This window comes from Pelecanus crispus, chromosome 1 (assembly GCF_030463565.1).
Source record: "Pelecanus crispus isolate bPelCri1 chromosome 1, bPelCri1.pri, whole genome shotgun sequence".
NCBI classification, from domain to species: Eukaryota; Metazoa; Chordata; class Aves; order Pelecaniformes; family Pelecanidae; genus Pelecanus; species Pelecanus crispus.
In genome coordinates, this window is record NC_134643.1 from 135,235,827 (window position 1) to 135,254,234 (window position 18,408).

Below are 18,408 nucleotides of genomic sequence, written 5' to 3' on the forward strand. Positions count from 1 at the left end.
CCTCTCCAACATGGGTCCTTCCCACAGGCTACAGTTCTTCACAAACTGCTCCAGCGTGGGTCCCTCCCACAGGGTGCAGCCCTTCAGGAGCAGACTGCTCCAGCATGGGTCCCCCATGGGGTCACAAGCCCTGCCAGCAAACCTGCTCCAGCCTGGGCTCCTCTCTCCCCACGGGTCCACAGGTCCTGCCAGGAGCCTGCTCCAGCCTGGGCTACCCACGGGGTCACAGCCTCCTTCGGGCACATCCCCCTGCTCTGGCGTGGGGTCCTCCCTGGGCTGCAGGTGGATATCTGCTCCACCACAGACCTCCATGGGTGCAGGGCACAGCTGCCTCACTATGGTCTTCACCAGGGGCTGCAGGGGAATCTCTGCTCCGGTACCTGGAGCACCTCCTGCCCCTCCTTCTGCACTGACCTTGGTGTCTGCAGAGTTGTTCCTCTCACATATTCTCACTCCTCACTCCAGCTGCAGTTTGTGTCCTGTTGGTTTGTTTTTTTTTTTCTCCCTTCTTAAATATGTTATCCCAGAGGTGCTACCACCATCACTGATGGGGTCAGCATTGGCCAGCAGCAGCTCTGTATTGGAGCTGGCTGGCATTGCCTCTATCAGACATAGGGGAAGCTTCCAGCAGAGGGAGAAATTCTGTCTGGATACACGAAATAAATTCTTCACATTGAGGACAATTAAATATGTGAATAAGTTACTCAGAGAACTAGTGGGATCTCCTTCACTGGAAATATTTGTACGTGGCTTGCCAGGGCCACAGATAACCTGATCTAAGACCCTGCTTTCAACAAACAAGCAGACCGGGTGCTCTCTGGGTGTCCCCACTGTCCTGAGCTGTTCTCTGATTCTGAGGCTCGATGTAAAGCTCTGGCATAGAAGAGGAGGGTTGAAGAATCCTCTTGGGCCTTTAATCTGTCAGGGGAGGTATCAGATAATCAGGATTAATGAATTTTTAAAATGCTCAGAAACTTTTCCAGTCTGAATCACACAGGCCTTGCCTGAGGCACCTGTCCTGGAAAAAAATGATGCTATGTTTATTGGTAGCACAGTTTAAATGTAATTTTCTCTTGTCACATTGAGATAAATAATTGCCTGCACATTCCCTGGTTACAAAAGGTTCAGTAACATTCTTGCCTGGCTCATTTGTTTGATTCTGTGCTAATTCTTTGGCAATGACAACAGGACCATATCCCCAGTTTGTACAGTATGTAAAGCATTTTTCCATCCAACAGAAAATATATCAAGGATGTTTCATTAGCTGGACTACATTTTTTTTTGTCTTTATCACAGTCATTGATCCAGAGTAATTGCATGAGAGTTTGAGGCCCCAGTTATTCTGGATGTGGCTGGTTCCTTGCTCAATTTAATCTACACTGTGTAAATCTGAATCCATTAGTTTTTAAATCTGTGTAATTTAAGTCTAGTGTTTTCAGAGGGGCAATATATGTTATTCTGGGAGAAATAAGAATTAAACAAAAGTTTGATTTGAAAAATCATATCAAAATCTCCCTCAATTGCAAGTCTCTCTTCCTATCCATTTGTTTTTTGCAATGTAATTATTTTGGAAAGGAGCCTTGGTTTTCCAAGTCAAGATTTTCTTATAGGGTTTTTTTCCCTCCTTTTACCATCCATTCTACTTCTCACCTTTTATTCCAAGTGAAAAAAAGGAGAAAACAAGAAACAGCAAAAAAAGCCAAAACCCCATAAACGCTGAAATTGTGGAAAGTCACCTTTTTTTTTCCTCACTTCAATGTTTGAGGAAACATCTTTAAAAGAAGTGCAACAAGAAAAAAGGGAACAAGAAAGGATCTGTCCAGCTTAATACCTCTGTCAACAACTTACATGGTGGCATTGAGTACACAGTTATTATGTTTGCAGATGACACCAGATTGGAGGGGGTGGGAAGAACAGTGGATATGCTCAAGGGCAGGGTTGCTGTTCAGAGAAAACTCAGTAAGTCAGAAGGATGGGTCTGCAAAAACCTTATGCAATTCAACAAGGACAGACACTAAGTCCTGCCCTTGGGAAGGAAGACGCCCTGGCAGCTACAGGCTGGGAGCTGAGGGGCTGGGGAACAGTTCTGTGGAAAAGGCTCTGGGGTACTGGCCGGCACCAAGCAGGACATGAGCCAGCAGCATGCCCTGGCAGCAAGGGCACCCAGCAGCACCCTGGGCTGCATTAGCAACAGCACTGCCTGCAGATCCGAGGGAAGTGACCAGCCCTCTTTCGACCCCACCTGGAGTGCTGCCTCCAGTTGGGTCTCCCAGTAGAGAAGAGGCTTGTACAAACCAAGGCAAATCCAGGGGAAACCCTACAATGGTCAGGGTGGGAGCAGTGGCCCTATGAGAAGGTGCCAGGGAAGCTGGGCTTGCTGCGGGACCCCAACAGCCACCTGCCCCTACCCACGGGGAGGCTGCTGAGACCAAGGACCCCAGATTTTCTCAGAAGGATGAGGGACAGTGGGCAGGAAACACAGGAGGTTCAAGCTGGTCCAAGTGGTCAAGAAGTGAAGCAGGGGGTCCAGGGAGGTTGTGCAGTCTCCATCCTTGGAGGTCTTTCAAGAAAGAGCCCTGAGCAGCCTGGTCTGATCTCATACCTAATGATGCTCTGAACTTGAGCCTGGACTACAGACCTCCTGAGGTCTCTTCCCATCTGAGTTATTCTGTACTTTTATGATATGCAAAAAAAAGGACCACATTAAAAGTAAAAAAAGAGAAAGGGAAGTGAGTTTAAAACACACTTATGTGCACATATGCCCCCACCCTGAAAAGGAAACAGAAATTCATTTTTGCTTTAAACTGTAAAGAAATAAACCAAAGCTTTATATTCTAATAAAAATGGAGCAAAATTTTCCATCACAATATTGTGTTTTAAATTAAAACAAGTCCTGGAGAAAAAAGTTTCTGTTCAGTTCTAGTTTCTGAGTGCTCACTAAAACCACTGAAAATCTTACTGGACTCTTGTCTTGCAGTTAGACTAATCATACAGAGTGAGCTGATCATGAAGAATCTGGGACAGAATCAGACACTTACAATTTGGTGCCTCTGCATGTTCTGGATGGGGACCAGATTCTCCTTTTCCTAAAACTGTAAGTGGCTTCTTTGAGTATTTATACTGCAACACATGCGTTTACACCAAATGAAATCCTGTACTTCTGAATCTTTTTGCAAGCAGTTGTATTTGTAAAGCCCAGTGAGCTAAATATTTTTAGTGAAGTGGAACAAGCCCCAGCTTTCCAAAATAAACATACTGAATCTTTGAGTGAAGAGAAGTCGTTTTTCTTTTCATTTTGTTTGTTTGTTTGTTTGAATGATAACATTCAGTCGCCCAGTGGAAAGTGATAACATTTAAGATGATTTCATAGATTTCATATATTTTTCACAGCCAGAAAACATTAAAAAAAACCAAATTGAACAAAGGATGAAGAAAATGCTCTCATTTTTGAGTGATAAACCATTCACTTGAGCTCATTCCACTGTAGAGTGCATCAGGCATTGGAAAGTTAGACAGATGGCATTGAAATGATATCTTGATGATTACTTCTCACAACTTTTTTTAGATATTTCAAGATTTTTTTTTTAACAGAGTATGATTTTTATGGAAACCTCCCTTACTGAGTCATTTGCAAGCAAATTATTTCATTCCTACAAGAAAAGTGTGGTGCTCCTAAGACAATTACCTGAATATGTGATACTGCTTTCAGTATATGCAAGGTTTTCACACGGACTTCTATAGTCATATGAGCTCCTTCTTCTCTTCTTTCATATGAAAATATCTTCCAACCATATCTCCTACTTTATGTCATTTGCAAACAAGACTCTTCTAAAATCACTACATACAGTCAAAATCTGCAGAAAATAGAAAAATTAATTTCCCAGTGGAATTCTTTAGATGAATGATTTCATATTGTTACAATTTATCATACAAAGTATTAGCATAAAATTTCACAGGACGATGTGAAATGACACTAGATTTTCATTTAGTAGGGGCCAATTTAGATTGACTGAAAGGTGCTCTGAGACTTCTTCTAAACTCATGTATCCTCTTATAAGTCTTATGTTTTACATTTTCACTCTGCAAAAAACTATAACAAAAAGATTGAAAGAAAATATCTAACTTTTTGTGATCACAGAATTTAAACCCATTTTCCATTTCTGTCATTTGAGTTAGAGAGGAACTTACCTAAATGCATAAAATAGAATATTGGTATCTTTTAACACCACATGCCTTATAATGTGTCTGTGGGTAAACATGTATCTTTGCCAAAATCTGATAGATTGTTACTTTTTGAGGTCACAAGTCAATATTTCCCACGAAAAAGTCTCAAAAACCTTTAGAGAGAAAGTAATATAAAACTATGTTCTATATCCTAAGATTTTTTTTGTTTTATCCATCATTTTTTGAGACTGTTAGCAGAAATAATATGATGTAAATGAATATTTGTTAGTGCCATTAAGAATATCTTTTTTAAATCTTCAAATTTTCCAGGTTTTCCTTTGACCAGTAGCAATTCTTTTAATGCTTTCTGATAGTGACAGGGAAAAACTGCTCATTTCACAGAGTCTAAATCAAATCAGGATCAAAGCAGTTTATTGATTTCTTAACAACATGTGAATAACTGGCAGTCAGTGAACTATACATTCAGGACCGATATCAGTAATACAGTAGATAATCTGCAATATTAGACACTTGCAAAATAAACAATAATAAACAAAAGTAATGATGATGATGATGATGATGATGATGATGATGATGATAAAAAAATTCCTATTGAATTGAAATGGGCTCAAGCTGCACCAGGGAAGGTTTAGATTGGATATTAGGAAAAATTTCTTCATGGAAAGGGTAGTCAAGCATTGGAATAGGGTGCACAGAGAGGTGGCGTGGAACCCTGGAAGAGTTCCAAAAACGGGTAGACGTGGCACTTTGGGACATGGTTTAGTGGGCATGGTGGTGTTGGGTTGGTGATTGGAATGATGATCTTAGAGGTCCTTTCCAATCTTAATGATTCCTAGTTTTTACTTTCATTATAAATGATCCAGCCACCAAGCCAGAAAACATGAAATTGCTACTCTACCCTTAATTGGTTTAGTGGTGGACTTGGTAATGTTAGGTTAATGGTTGGACTGGATGATCTTAAAGGTCTTTTCCAACCTAAACAATTCTATGATTCTATGATTCTATAAACATTCCTCTATAACTAATCCCAAAATGTTCATATCACATGTATACACGCACACACACAATTATGTTCACAGCTTGCTTCCCTCAGGACATGTGGGTTACCACTAACCCCCCACCCTCCTGGGCATGGGGGTGCCCTGCTTGCATTCCCCTCCTGTGAGAGACGTGGAAGCCCCAGGTCTGTGTGTACCCCTGTCACCCCCTAAAACCTACTAACACACACTGATGCGAAAGGGTCCCGCAAGGTCACTTACACACACCTGCGGTGGGTCCCCACTTGCTGTCCCTACCCTATGGGGACCAGCCACTCTCTGGGGGCAGGACCCTCATGGCATCGGGCAGGGAGGCTGCTCCCTCTGGCCTCTCCCTCCAGTTATGAATTTTTATGCTTCTTTTGTACTACTCCCAGTGATGACTCCTTTGTATCAAAAGACACTGTAATTCCCCTGTTACTATTTAATCCAGCTGACAATCATTTTCTTCTTGAGCATGATCAGTTTTGGGCAAATGTTCCAAAAAACAGGTTTCTGTATTCAGTATGTACACACGGACATGCACACACGTGCACACACACATCCCCACTGCTCACACTCACATTCTCACCAGAACAGGTCATTTGCCAAAGGTGGGCTGGCAGGCACCCCCTCACTGATCACCACAGGAACAGCATGCATCTTCTCACTCTGTGTTGAGGTTATCAGGTGGGGCACTTGCTGCATTTGGCATTAAGTAGTCAAGTAGCTAAATTTGTGAATCAGTTAAAATATTTCATCTGAAACCAGAATGTTCATCTCTTTTCTTCTTCCCAGGAGGAAAAGAATCTTTTTTACCTCCACCTATTTCTCTTCTTTTCACCAAGGTCACTCAAAATTTCAGCAAAAGGACTAGGAAAACATTTGTTTTCTTTACTTTCAAGAAAATCTGGGGAAAACACATTTCATGACTGGATCTCCAGTCAGTTTTATCATGTAGCTGGAATAAGAGCTTGCAGGATGAGCAGCAATACCTTGCTGCAATCTGGCCAGTACAAGTTGCATGAGGAGGGAGCACCGGGGCAGCGCAGACTCCCAAAGGGGCTGCATAGACCTCTGTGGAGCCCTGAATGCTTCAGCTGTGATTGAAACCTGTGCTGGTTGAGTTTCATCCCTAATAGTCCCGGGCTAGGTGGATTACAGTTATTTAAATAAACAATGCAAGTACTTCAAGCTATATACCTGACTTGCTGCTCTTTTTCTGCGTTCAGGACAGACATATCCAGGCCAAGTTCACTGCAGAAAGGAGGCCAAATGCAGTTGCAGGATGGAGTAATTTATACTGCCCAGTGGGCCCTTTAGGTTGCTGGTAGGATAACCACATAAACCTGTTCATCTGTCCATATAATTTTGTTTCTGATCCTAGTGCTAACTCCAGCATCACATAAAAATCACTTCTGAAAATCCTTGTGGTTATCTCCATATCAAGAACTGAGCAGTGAAGCAGATATCACACTTGACTGGAAGGCATAGATGTTCAAAAAACTTCCTCAGGTCTTCAAAGTACAGTGTAGTGACTCACCAGTTTCTTTCTAGCACACATCAAACACCATTTAAAACTCATTTCCATGTACGTTGCTAAAGTGAGAGGCTTTCCATCACTTTCCTAGGAGAATGTTCCACTGTCTTAAAAGTCTTATTGTTAAGAAGATTATTTTCTTCATGTTTAACTTAAATTTGCCACTGCATTTTACCCTTAAATCCTAGTTCTATTTGCTCCATCTAATTTATTCCCAAATTATGATTGTCCTTTTCCCTCATTGGATTTTCAGGGATGTAGGAGTTCTTACTTGAGGACTAACACATTTACCTGTAGAATTTTTGAATTTAACTGGAATCGGGCCCACCTGTGAACCAGTGCTTACCTTATTCTAGTTTACCTTATTCTAGATGTATCACGGTGTCTTAGATTTGATACGACAGGGAGGCCATTTTTGTCAAGGTCATCTCTGTTTCATTCTAGAAACTCCCCTGTTAATAACAATGGGTAAGTCTCCATCTCTAAAGTAAAAGCTAGACCTAGTATCACAGAATCATAGAATGGTTTGGGTTGGAAGGGACCTTTAAAGGTCATCTAGTCCAACCCTCTTGCCATTGGCAGGGACATCTTTCACTAGACCAGGTTGCTCAAAGCCTCGTCCAACCTGACCTTGAGCATTTCCCGGGATGGGGCATCCACAACGTCCCTTGGAAACCTGTTCCAGTGTTTTACCATGCTCACTGTAAAGAATTTCTTCCTTATATCCACCCTCTTATACCTTTATGTCTACCCTCTTTTAAGTTAAAACTGTTACTCTTTGTCCTGTTACTACAGGCCTTGGTAAAAAGTCTCTCTCCAACTTTCTTATAAGCCCTCTTTATATACTGAAAGGTCACAATAAGGTGTCCCTGGAGCCTTGTCTTCTCCAGGCTGAACAACCCCAACTCTCTCAGCCTGTCTTCATAGGAGAGGTGCTCCATTCCTCTGATCATTTTTTGTGGCCCTCCTCTGGACCTGCTCTAACAAGTTAATGACCTTCTTGTACTGGGAGCCCCAGAACTGGATGCAGTACTCCAGGTGGGGTCTCAGGAGAGCAGAGGGGGCAAATCACCTCTCTTGAACTGCTGGCCATGCTTCTTTTGATGCAGCCCAGGATACAATTGGCTTTCTGGGCTGCAAGCACACACTGAGGCTAATATCCAATTTTTCATCCACCAGTATCTCCAAGTGGTTCTCTGCAGGGCTGCTCTCCACCTATTCATCCACCATCCTGTATTAATATTGGGGATTGCCCTGATACAGAAGCAGGACCTTGCACTTGGCCTTGTTGAACTTCGTGATGTACACATAGGCCCACTCTTCAAGCCTGTCAAGGTCTGCTCTGAAGGTTGCAGTCTTTTGCCTGTTTTGACATTCTTCTCTTTCACTTATATTTTCCAGGTAGAAGAATGTTTGACTGAGATATAGGAAGAAGGTGATTTGAGTCTTGATTCTGTTCATTAATAGCCATAGCATTTGAAGTATGGAGCCTGAGATCGAAATGGGGGAAATGCACAAAGAATTCAGGGCATAAACAGCGTTGTCCTTTTAACGGACCTTGATTGTACATCCAAATCTGCTTTTACATTTACAGTGGCTAAAGAAGAAAGGAATGAGTTCATTAGATAATATGTGCTGATTAAGTGAAAGATACACAAACACTTACTGTGTTTTCCTTTAGTAAATAACTATTCTCTGGAAACCACATTTTTCATTCATTTTCATCATGGCAGGCAGATTCCAAACATATTTAATTTCCTGAGGCCTAAATCTCATAATATTTTGATGTTTATAAATGTATTACTAGAAGTTGACTAAGTGTTGGAGCCACCATTCCCCACAAGAGTAAAGGACAAATGATTCCACAGTATAAACATCACAAGAATATCAAACTTAGTGCCCAAATGAGCAAAACACTAATGTACAAATAAGATTTGTCCAGATGCTGCCAAATCTGAAGCCACAGGGGACTGGTTGAAATACCAGCTGATGTTTGCTGCACCTGCTAATTGCTATACGTACTGTTGAATACGGTATTGTTCAATTTTGTCTGAAATATCTGTAGTAGCTAGCCTTATTTTCAGGGGGGATCAGGATGCTCCTAGATTTTCCTTGAACAGAGATGGATCCTGCAATATACTGCGTCCCCCACCATGCTTTCTTTAGCATTAGACTTCCATTCACTATAATATTTCTATAACTTCACCAAACATGCAAGCTGCTCTGCACATACCGTTTTGATTTTTTCCACTTGGCTGGACCTGGGAAATGGGTACAGTGGAATGGTGGAGGCAGAATCCAAGGGCTGAGGGTGGGAACTGGATCACTGTGGCCATGCAGAGAGTTCCAGAGCTGTCATGCTTGCCCCATGGCCAGGAAGGTCATCAGCATCCTGGCAGTGCATCACCAGCAGGTTGAGGGAGGTAATCCTTCCCCTCTAATCAGCCCTGGTGAGAAACATCTGGAGTTCTGCATTCAGTGCTGGGCTCCCCAGTATGAGACATGGACATACTGGAGTGAGTCCAGCAAAGTGCCATAAAGACAATGAAGGGACTGGAGCATCTGTTGTATGAGGAGAGGCTGAGAGAGCTGGGGCTGTTCAGCCTGGAGAAGAGGAGGCTCAGAGGGATTTATGCATTTGCATAAATACCTGATGGGAAAAGTAAAGGCAACAGAGCCAGACTATGCTCAGAGGTGCCCAGTGACAGGACAAGAAGCAATGGGCACAAACAAATGCAGGAAATTCCACTTAAACATCAGAAAGGTACATTTTTACTATAAGGCTGATCAAACACTGGAAGAGGTTGACCAGAGACATTGTGGAGTCTCCATCCTTGGAGATAGTCAAAACCCAACTGGATGTGGTCCTGAGCAACCTGCTTTCGCTGACCCTGCTCTGAGCAGGGCGTTGGACCAGACAATCTGCAGAGGTGTCTTCCAGCCTCAGCTCTTCTAGTTGTTAAAACATTTGTTTAAAATATGGGCAAAAACCTTGGCTAATATGAATGAACATTCTATGGAAGTGAATGTCTCTATGTCATTTTATACACAAGAGATGTATTCTGTTAGGAAAACATTTGGTAAGTACTTATGTAAGCAAAATTTTGAACTAGATTGATATTGTATCCATTAATCTGGAGAAACATACAACCTTTTCTTAGAATTTCTGCTTCTACATTCCAGTCAACCAGATGCACTGAGAAGAGGTAATATTGTATTTTTTTAAAAACAACAAATGCCCTTGGATAGAGTATAAGCAAAAAAAAAAAAAAAAAAAAACAACCCAAAAAACCAACCAAAAAACCCAAGGCATTAAAACTTGCAGTAAAAAATTTGATCACTCAATTAACTGTTTGTTCAAGAAAAGAAGCAGAATTGTAACAAGGCTACCAAATTTTGAAGAAAAAAAGCTAGATCCACAAAATGCTTCACCTTTTTTACAGACATAGATAGGATGTTATGCCATCTATATGCATGAAACCTCATACACCTTACAGTTATATTTTCTAAAGATATTTTATCACCTTTATATATCTTTGTACGTTCTTTTTGATTTTCACTGTGGGTAATATCCATAAAAACCTTAAAGAATGCTATTTTTTCATGTAAAAGCAAGTGCAACTGTGTCAGTCCCATTCAATTTATTTTATGCAGAGAAGCAAACTTTCATATCATACTAGCATGGCCAGATTAGAGCTCTAAATTGGTGGACTATAGCTCCGTCACTAAAACACTGTGGTAAAACAATAATGTGTTGCACAGGCTGCTGTTTCATTACTTCTCTCCTATTCACATTAATTTAATCAAAATGTAAGAACTACTTTGTTGGCACTATCAAAGAAAGTAAAAAATCCAAAGACAGTTATGATACAAATAATTATGTGATAACAGAGGTTAATTCACTTGACTTGGTCTCACCTTGAAAATAAATGGGGAAAAAAGAAAATGCAATTTACATACTTTTTTTTCAGAAAATAAATAAATAGCTGATGTGACACTTAATATGTATTAAGTAATTACAATTTTACAGGAAAGTCAGTCAAAAGTGGCTCAAGAGATAGCTGTCTATAGGGCCCATGGACATATTTCCCATAGCACAGTAGCTATCTCTTTTTTGTTCTTCTGTACATTGCATATTTCTCATCTACTAAGCTCCTTCATTGGAAGATTGTAACTTCTATTGTGATGACTTGGCTTACAGGGAACTTCTGGGGATCTATTCATATGACAAGAAGTTGCTAGGAATTTATCTTATTTACCCCAGATGTGTTTTAATTTTAGCAGCGGATGCCTTCAACTTAATCAAGGACAATTTTTTCTCAGAATGCGTCTGTAGAGGTGGTCTCCTGAACATCCTTCAGTGTTGCCTAGATTTTCCACAGTTACTGTTAGAGGGCTAATTATGGGAGATTAATACGCATGTGTACGTGGATTCCCAAGAACTTGCATGGAGGTCACACAGCATTTGGTAAGGAAGGTTTGGAAAGGTGGTATGAGAGTAGAGTCATGGCATGTCTTCTGCTGAGTCAGTAAGACTTAGACATGAAAGGCAGCTCAACAGTGTTGGGAGCTTAGTAGATCCAGGCACACAGATAGCATGAAAATTAATGAATATGGGTTCAACATTTTCACTCATTCCTTCATGAGTGTGTACTACTTTTCCCCACAGAAATATTTTCTGTGCCATAGAGAAGCAGTCAAGGTGTCTTAGGAAATGTCAGCTAGTTCAGCAATCTTGTGTGATCCCTGTGGAGAAAAGATGGCTTCTCTCCCTGTCTCCCTCTCTCTCATTTCCTTTGTGCTCACTCTCAAATGGAATTGTATTGCTGCACCAAATATGAAAGAATAATTTAAAAAGAATGATTCCCCCACATGTAAGATGAAGGACTAGATGACCTAGTAAGTGCTTCTTATTTCTCTTCCAGGAGGGAAAAAAATATAAAGATATCTTCCACTGTTTCTTCTTTAAAAAGACACCAACATTCTTGATTGTCAATGTTGAATATATATATTTAAGGTGTTTTAATGTTTTTTTCCAGAGTTTATGTATATGTGAATATCCACTTGTTCATGAAAACTACTTGTTCGTCTCTAGTCATGAACACAGGTGAATCACTTTTCTTTTATGAATTCAACACACTATTTACTGATTTGCTGTTTCCTAATTTGATTTCATAAAGTAGAAAGACAGAATAACAGAAATGGAAACAAGTCATGTAATGCTGCACTTTTTCCCTACTCTTTAGCAATACACTCTTAACTTGAAGGTTTAGGGAAGATGAGAAATTATGTATGATAAAAACCTCTTGTGTAAGCTGTTCATATTCACCGTGCTTTCTGAATTCACCTCTGATACTGCAGCTCCAATGTTATACACAGAAGGATTCAGCTTCCTGCAGCTAGTAATGAGCTCATCATGTCTTTTTAAATGAGTCTGGAAAAATTCCTCAGTTATGCATATTCTAACCCATACACCAGAGGGTTAGGCTGGGTCCATATATTCCTTGAGAACTGACTTCTCTCACTCTCTGTTTCCCTCTTCCCGTTGAAACATCTGCGCGTGATTTCTATTTGTCAGCTGGCAAAAGGAAGCTGAAATACCTCTGTGACACTTATTCACAGACGCACAGTTTGTATGATTCATCTGTAAAAAGTACCATGTGTCATCTGCTTTCCACCGAAAACCTAAGACTATATTTGCAAAACTATGTAGGTATCTAGCTTGCACTGTAATCAACCATTGTTGGGGTTAAAAATAACTGTCCCAAACCTCTTCAGTTTATACTTGATCACTGTTTAGATTTCTACTGAAATTGCTATGCAAATATTGCAGGATTTGATTTTCTTCAAATTAAATAAGAAAACAGAGCAAGAGACGCAGAAAGGGGGAAAGCACGTATCTGATAAGAAGTGACGCTCATAAGAACTAAAACGTGTTGATGGTCACGGAGCATAAGTAGTTTTGAAATAAATTAATGTTTTTCAAAAACAAAGCTCAGGTTCTAATATTTGGTTTGACTAATGTTAAGGTGAACAAAGTTTTCATAGGGACTGAATTTTCTTGACAAGAAGCTTTGTTACACTTTCTATAACCTCATGCTCACAGGATACAGTGAATGCAAAACTTTTTTGTGAAGCTCACTACATCATGGGTGAAGACAATAATCTACAAAAAACCACAATGAGAAGGATCTTTCCCACACAGGCTCATTAAATGAGATACAATTCCTGTTTCAAGACTCTGACCTGGGTTTAAAAATTGTGTGTGATAAATAAAGGTGAGTAATAATTTTAAAAGAAAAGGTAGAAGGAAGCAGTATTTGTCCATTTTTTCTATCTCTGGTACACTTCTGTTTTGGTTTTGAGCAGACTTGGAATCCCGCAGTTAAGTGAAGGGTGTCTCTTGCTCCACCTGCTTCCCTTACCTTGAAAGAGGATGAAAAGTTTTTGTGTTTCTAGGAGAGTGTTCTTGAAAAACTCCCAGCTCTCACTGGCTCCTTTATCCTCCATGGAATCTTCCCACAGAATCCCTCCCAACTGAGCTCTGAGCGACCTTAGTTTGCTCTTCCAAAATCTAAAACCTTTTTCTTAGTACTAACCTTCAGCGTGCTCAGCAGGATCCCAAAATCCACAATATTGTGATCACTGCAGCCAAGGCTACCACTAACTGAGGTATTACAAAGCAGGTTTTCTTGGTTTGTGAGTAGCAAGTCCAGCAGTGCCTTATTGCTGGTCGGCACATCTAACATTCGCCTGAGGAAGCAGTTCTCTATGCATTCTAGGAACTTGATGGATGATGTGTGAGCTGCTGTATTGTTCTTCCAGCAAATGCCTGGGTAGTTGAAGTCACCCATAAGAACCAGGTTCTGTTGACCTGAAGCTTCCTTAAGTGACCCAAATATTGCTTCATTGGCCTTATTGTCTTGGTTTGGAAGTTGGTAGCAGGTGCCTACTGTAAGATCCCCCTTGGAGATGACCCCTCTGATCTTGACCCAGAAGCATTTGATAGGGCTTCCATAATCACCATAGATGACTTCTATATATTCAAGGTTCTCCTTAACATAAAGCATAACTCCTCCTCCTCTTCTTCCTGACCTGTCTTTACAAAACAGCCTATAGCCATCCATCGCTATCCTCCGGTCATGTGAGTTGTCCCACCATGTTTCAGTTATTCCTATGATATCATAACTTTCTGACTAGGCAAGGAGCTCCAGTTCCTCATGTTTGTTCCTCAGGCTGTGTGCATTGGTATACATACACTTGAGGTGGTTGCTCTTCTGGTTCTCATCTTGGGAGGCAGCTAAAGAACATTTGTCGCTGCTCTGGTTGGCCTGGCTTATTCCCCAGCTGGTTGCAATGGTGTGAGCATTGCCACTTTGGACCCCATCCCCCAAGTCCTTCAGTTTAAAGCCCGCCTCACCAAATTGGCCAGCTTGCTGCCAAAGATTCCCTTGCCTCCTTCTAGACAGGTGCATCTCATCCCTCCCTAATGGGCTATAGTCATTGAAGAATGTCCTGTTGTCATAAAAACCAAAACCCTCATGATGGCACCAACCATGAAGCCAAAAGTTGATTTGCATTACACGCCTATTTCTGGCTGCAGCCTTTCCTCTAACTGGTAAAATGGAAGAAAAGACAACTTGGGCACCAATATTTTTTGCTTGCACCCCCAGGGCTTTGTAGTCTTCCTTGATTCTGCCCAGGTTCTGGCCTGCAGTGTCATTCATGCCCACATGAAAGAATAACAATGGACAGTAGTCTGTGCTCTTGACAAGTTGTGGCACCCTCTTGGCAACATCTCGGACCTTAGCTCCCAGAAGGCCATACTTCTCGTGACTCCCTGTCAAGCTGGCAGATGGAAGCCTCAGTGCCCCTTAACAGTCACCCACTACGAACACTTGTTTCATTTTCCAGTATCTACTGTGAGCTGCTATGGTTTCTCATTGCAGACCGTACTTGTGGGTGTCTGCAGCTGTTAAAGCTTTATATCTAGTATTAGTTGTAACGTTGGAGGGTTAGGACTGAAGCAGAGTCCTGCTTTTGTGGGTCACTGGGGTCCAAGATGCCTCATTATCTGTGGTGTCCGCCACAGAAGCATGATTCTGAAACCACTTATCTATCGCCATGTTGGCCCCTCTAATACTGCACAGCCTTTTAACTGTTTCCTGCAACTTGTCCACCTGATGCAACAGATCATCAACCTGTGCACATCTTTTGCAGGTACATACCTTTTCTCCAAGAGAAGGGTCTGGGCACTCATTGCAATCTACTGTCTGTACTGAAGTCTCCTTCCTAAACCAGTTTTGTCTGGGTGTAAGTGTCGGAGATCTCAGAGACTTTCTATGTACAAATACTATTTTTAACTCTGGGGAGAATGCCCACCATTCTCGCAGAGAACTACAGCACTTCCCTGGACTGTCGGCCTACAAGCTGGGTGCACGGCCATTCCCACACAACCTTCTGCATGAACTGCTGCTCAGAATGCTGCGCCCACTTGATCCCTGTCTGCACGCCCTGGTTGCAGCGCTCCTGGCAGGTAGTGCGCCCTAGGCTTGTGGAACTCTCCTGCAGTTGCTCCTGGCAATGCCCAAGCCGTGCCAGGCTCTCTCCCAAGAGCTACCTGTGCCTGGCAGGGCTCTCTGCACTTCCTCTGCTTTCCCTGGCTCCAGGAACCACCACCCCACCCCCCCCACCCCCCATGTAGTCCTCAATCATTGGAAGACTTTTCCTCCAAAGGAAGGAAGAAATGAGGAGCTCTTACCCTGCTCTAGGAAATAAACATTTCTTTAATCAACTCTTTATTCATATCATGCTAGTTTATCCCTGCCTGAACAATAGTTAAAAGAAGAGAAGTTGCTGCACTGGGGACAAGATCTGGTCTTTCTTTTTAGCCCTTTTTAGCCACACTATTTGTCTTCCTCGTTAGAGAAAGGAGTAATAGGGCCACTAGTAGATATGCACCCCTAACTTCTCTGATAAATGGATATACGATTTACTTTCAGGCTAGGAAGTCAAAAGTCCCTGGGTACAACGAAGGTATAGAACTCCAGGAAGTACGTTGGAGTACCAGCAGTGTGAGTGCGTGTGCTACATGCGCCCGTAGGAAAGCGTGAGAGAGAACTTCTCCCCACAGGCTCCTTGCTGCTGCCGCCGCTGCTGCCGCTGCTGCTGGTGCTGTGGAAGGAGGCATGAGCCTGATGGCGGGGCTCGGCCGGGTGTGGAGGCCCTCCTGCAAGCCCGGGACGCCCTTGTGCTGCCCCTGCTGCTCTTTCTGGGCAGGTTTAGGGGCCTGGGGAGCGCTGTCCTGCTGGGGGGGGGGGGGGGGGGGGGGAGGTGTGTGCTTTGCATGTTTCAGGGGCTGGCAAGCCAGGGGTGATGGCAGTGGCCAGCCGGGCGGGGTGTTGCCATGGGGCTCTGGCAGCCGTGACAGCACAGAGGACGAGTCACGGAGGGGTGTCACCAGGGGTGCCCTCGGCAGCGCCGCCGCTGCAGTACGGCTCGGGCCAGCGGTGAGTGGGGCAGGCGGGGGGAAGGCTGGGCCGGACGAGGGCCGGGGCAGAAGCGCCAGCCCCCGGAGGGGTTTCTAAGGCTGGGGAAGGGCGCAGGCGCTGCGGGGAGCGCCTTGGGCAGGGCAGGTGCCGCCCTTGGGGCTGGGCACAGAGGTGCCCGCCACTGCCAGCCACGGGCCAGTGCCTGGGGGCGCTGCGGGGATGTGCCCCCAGCCCCGCAGTGCTCACCACCCTTCCTTCCTTCCTTCCTTCCTTCCTTCCTCCCTCCTGCTGCCTCTGAGCTCCCTCACCCCGTGTGCCACCCATCCCCGGGCCCCTGTGCCTCCTGTCCCCGCTGCCCCAAGCCGCCATCTCCCTCCCACCCAGCCCCACTGAGCCCCTTCTCTCCTCTCTCCTCCTCCAGGCCATGGCGGTGGGCATCTCCCACGTCCTGATGGTGCTGAGCATCGTGCAGTACACCCTGAGGGTGGGTGAGCGGCCAGATGCGGCCACGCAAGACCTCCTGCGGCAGCGTGAGGAGCAGCTGAGTCACGAGATGACTTGGCTGCTGCAGGAGATGGAGCAGAGGAGCCAGGAGCCACGCGGGCTCGCCCAGGAAGGCGTGCTCCTCGCTGTCTGCCAGCACTGGTGGTTGCTGGCCTCTGCCGAAATGCTGCTGCTGCTCTTTGGGCTCTGCTGGCTCTTCAGGCACAGGAGCACCGACTCGCACAGCGGCGGGCAGCAGGGAAGCTCCAGCAGTGCGGAGGAGGAGGATGGCCAGCAGGACAGAGCAGACCCTTACGGCGCTCGGGGTCGAGGCAAGCCTGTGGAGAAGGTGGGCGGCTCCCCTGTGTTCGCCAAGCCCTTTTCAAGAAGGACTTGCTGACGGGGCAGCATCCAGCCGTGGGAGCGGGCGGTGCCTACAAAGACCTGAGCGCCCACAAGGACAACACCATCCTCGACCGCCCGCTGCTCGTGCCCCTGAGACCACCCGTAGGGCACTTCTTCCACCAGCGCTGGGCACTGCGGGGGAGCTGCCAGTGAGACCCTCCTGCATCTGCGTGGAGCGCCTGCCGGAGAACGAGCTGTGCTTCCTCCTCTACCCCACGACCAGCTGAGCAGAAGGCAGGCCCCTGCTTCCTTGCAGCCTCTGCACCTCTTCCTACTTGTGATGCTCCTCCTGCCAGGAGGTGCAGGAGGGGCTTACCCTATGCAAAGAGACCAGTAAAGTTGCTTGTTTTAACCTGTGTCTGCGAGTGTCTGGGCAACACTTTGTTGGGGAACGTTCCCCCTTGGCTCCCTCTCCCCTCTGTAACAAAGAGATGAAGTCCGTGCTCAAATTGACGCTTGCAGGGGCACCACTTATGCTTAGATGACTAGCACCGCCTTCTCTTCTCTTCTCTTCTCTTCTCTTCTCTTCTCTCTCTTCTCTCTCTCTTCTCTTCTCTTCTCTTCTCTTCTCTTCTCTTCTCTTCTCGTCTCGTCTCGTCTCGTCTCGTCTCGTCTCGTCTCGTCTCGTCTCGTCTCGTCTCGTCTCGTCTCGTCTCGTCTGTCTGTCGTCTCTCGTCTCTTCTCGTCTTCTGGTGGTGTTCTTGACCTTGCCTCCTGCCCGCCTCCTTTCCCACGCCGCGGCAAACCTCTGTACTTGCTTAGAAGGGTGCCGCTGAAATCAGCTGTTCCATCATCACCCTTCTGCATGAACTGCTGCTCAGAATGCTGCGCCCACTTGATCCCTGTCTGCACGCCCTGGTTGCAGCGCTCCTGGCAGGTAGTGCGCCCTAGGCTTGTGGAACTCTCCTGCAGTTGCTCCTGGCAATGCCCAAGCCGTGCCAGGCTCTCTCCCAAGAGCTACCTGTGCCTGGCAGGGCTCTCTGCACTTCCTCTGCTTTCCCTGGCTCCAGGAACCACCACCCCACCCCCCCACCCCCCATGTAGTCCTCAATCATTGGAAGACTTTTCCTCCAAAGGAAGGAAGAAATGAGGAGCTCTTACCCTGCTCTAGGAAATAAACATTTCTTTAATCAACTCTTTATTCATATCATGATAGTTTATCCCTGCCTGAACAATAGTTAAAAGAAGAGAAGTTGCTGCACTGGGGACAAGATCTGGTCTTTCTTTTTAGCCACACTATTTGTCTTCCTCGTTAGAGAAAGGAGTAATAGGGCCACTAGTAGATATG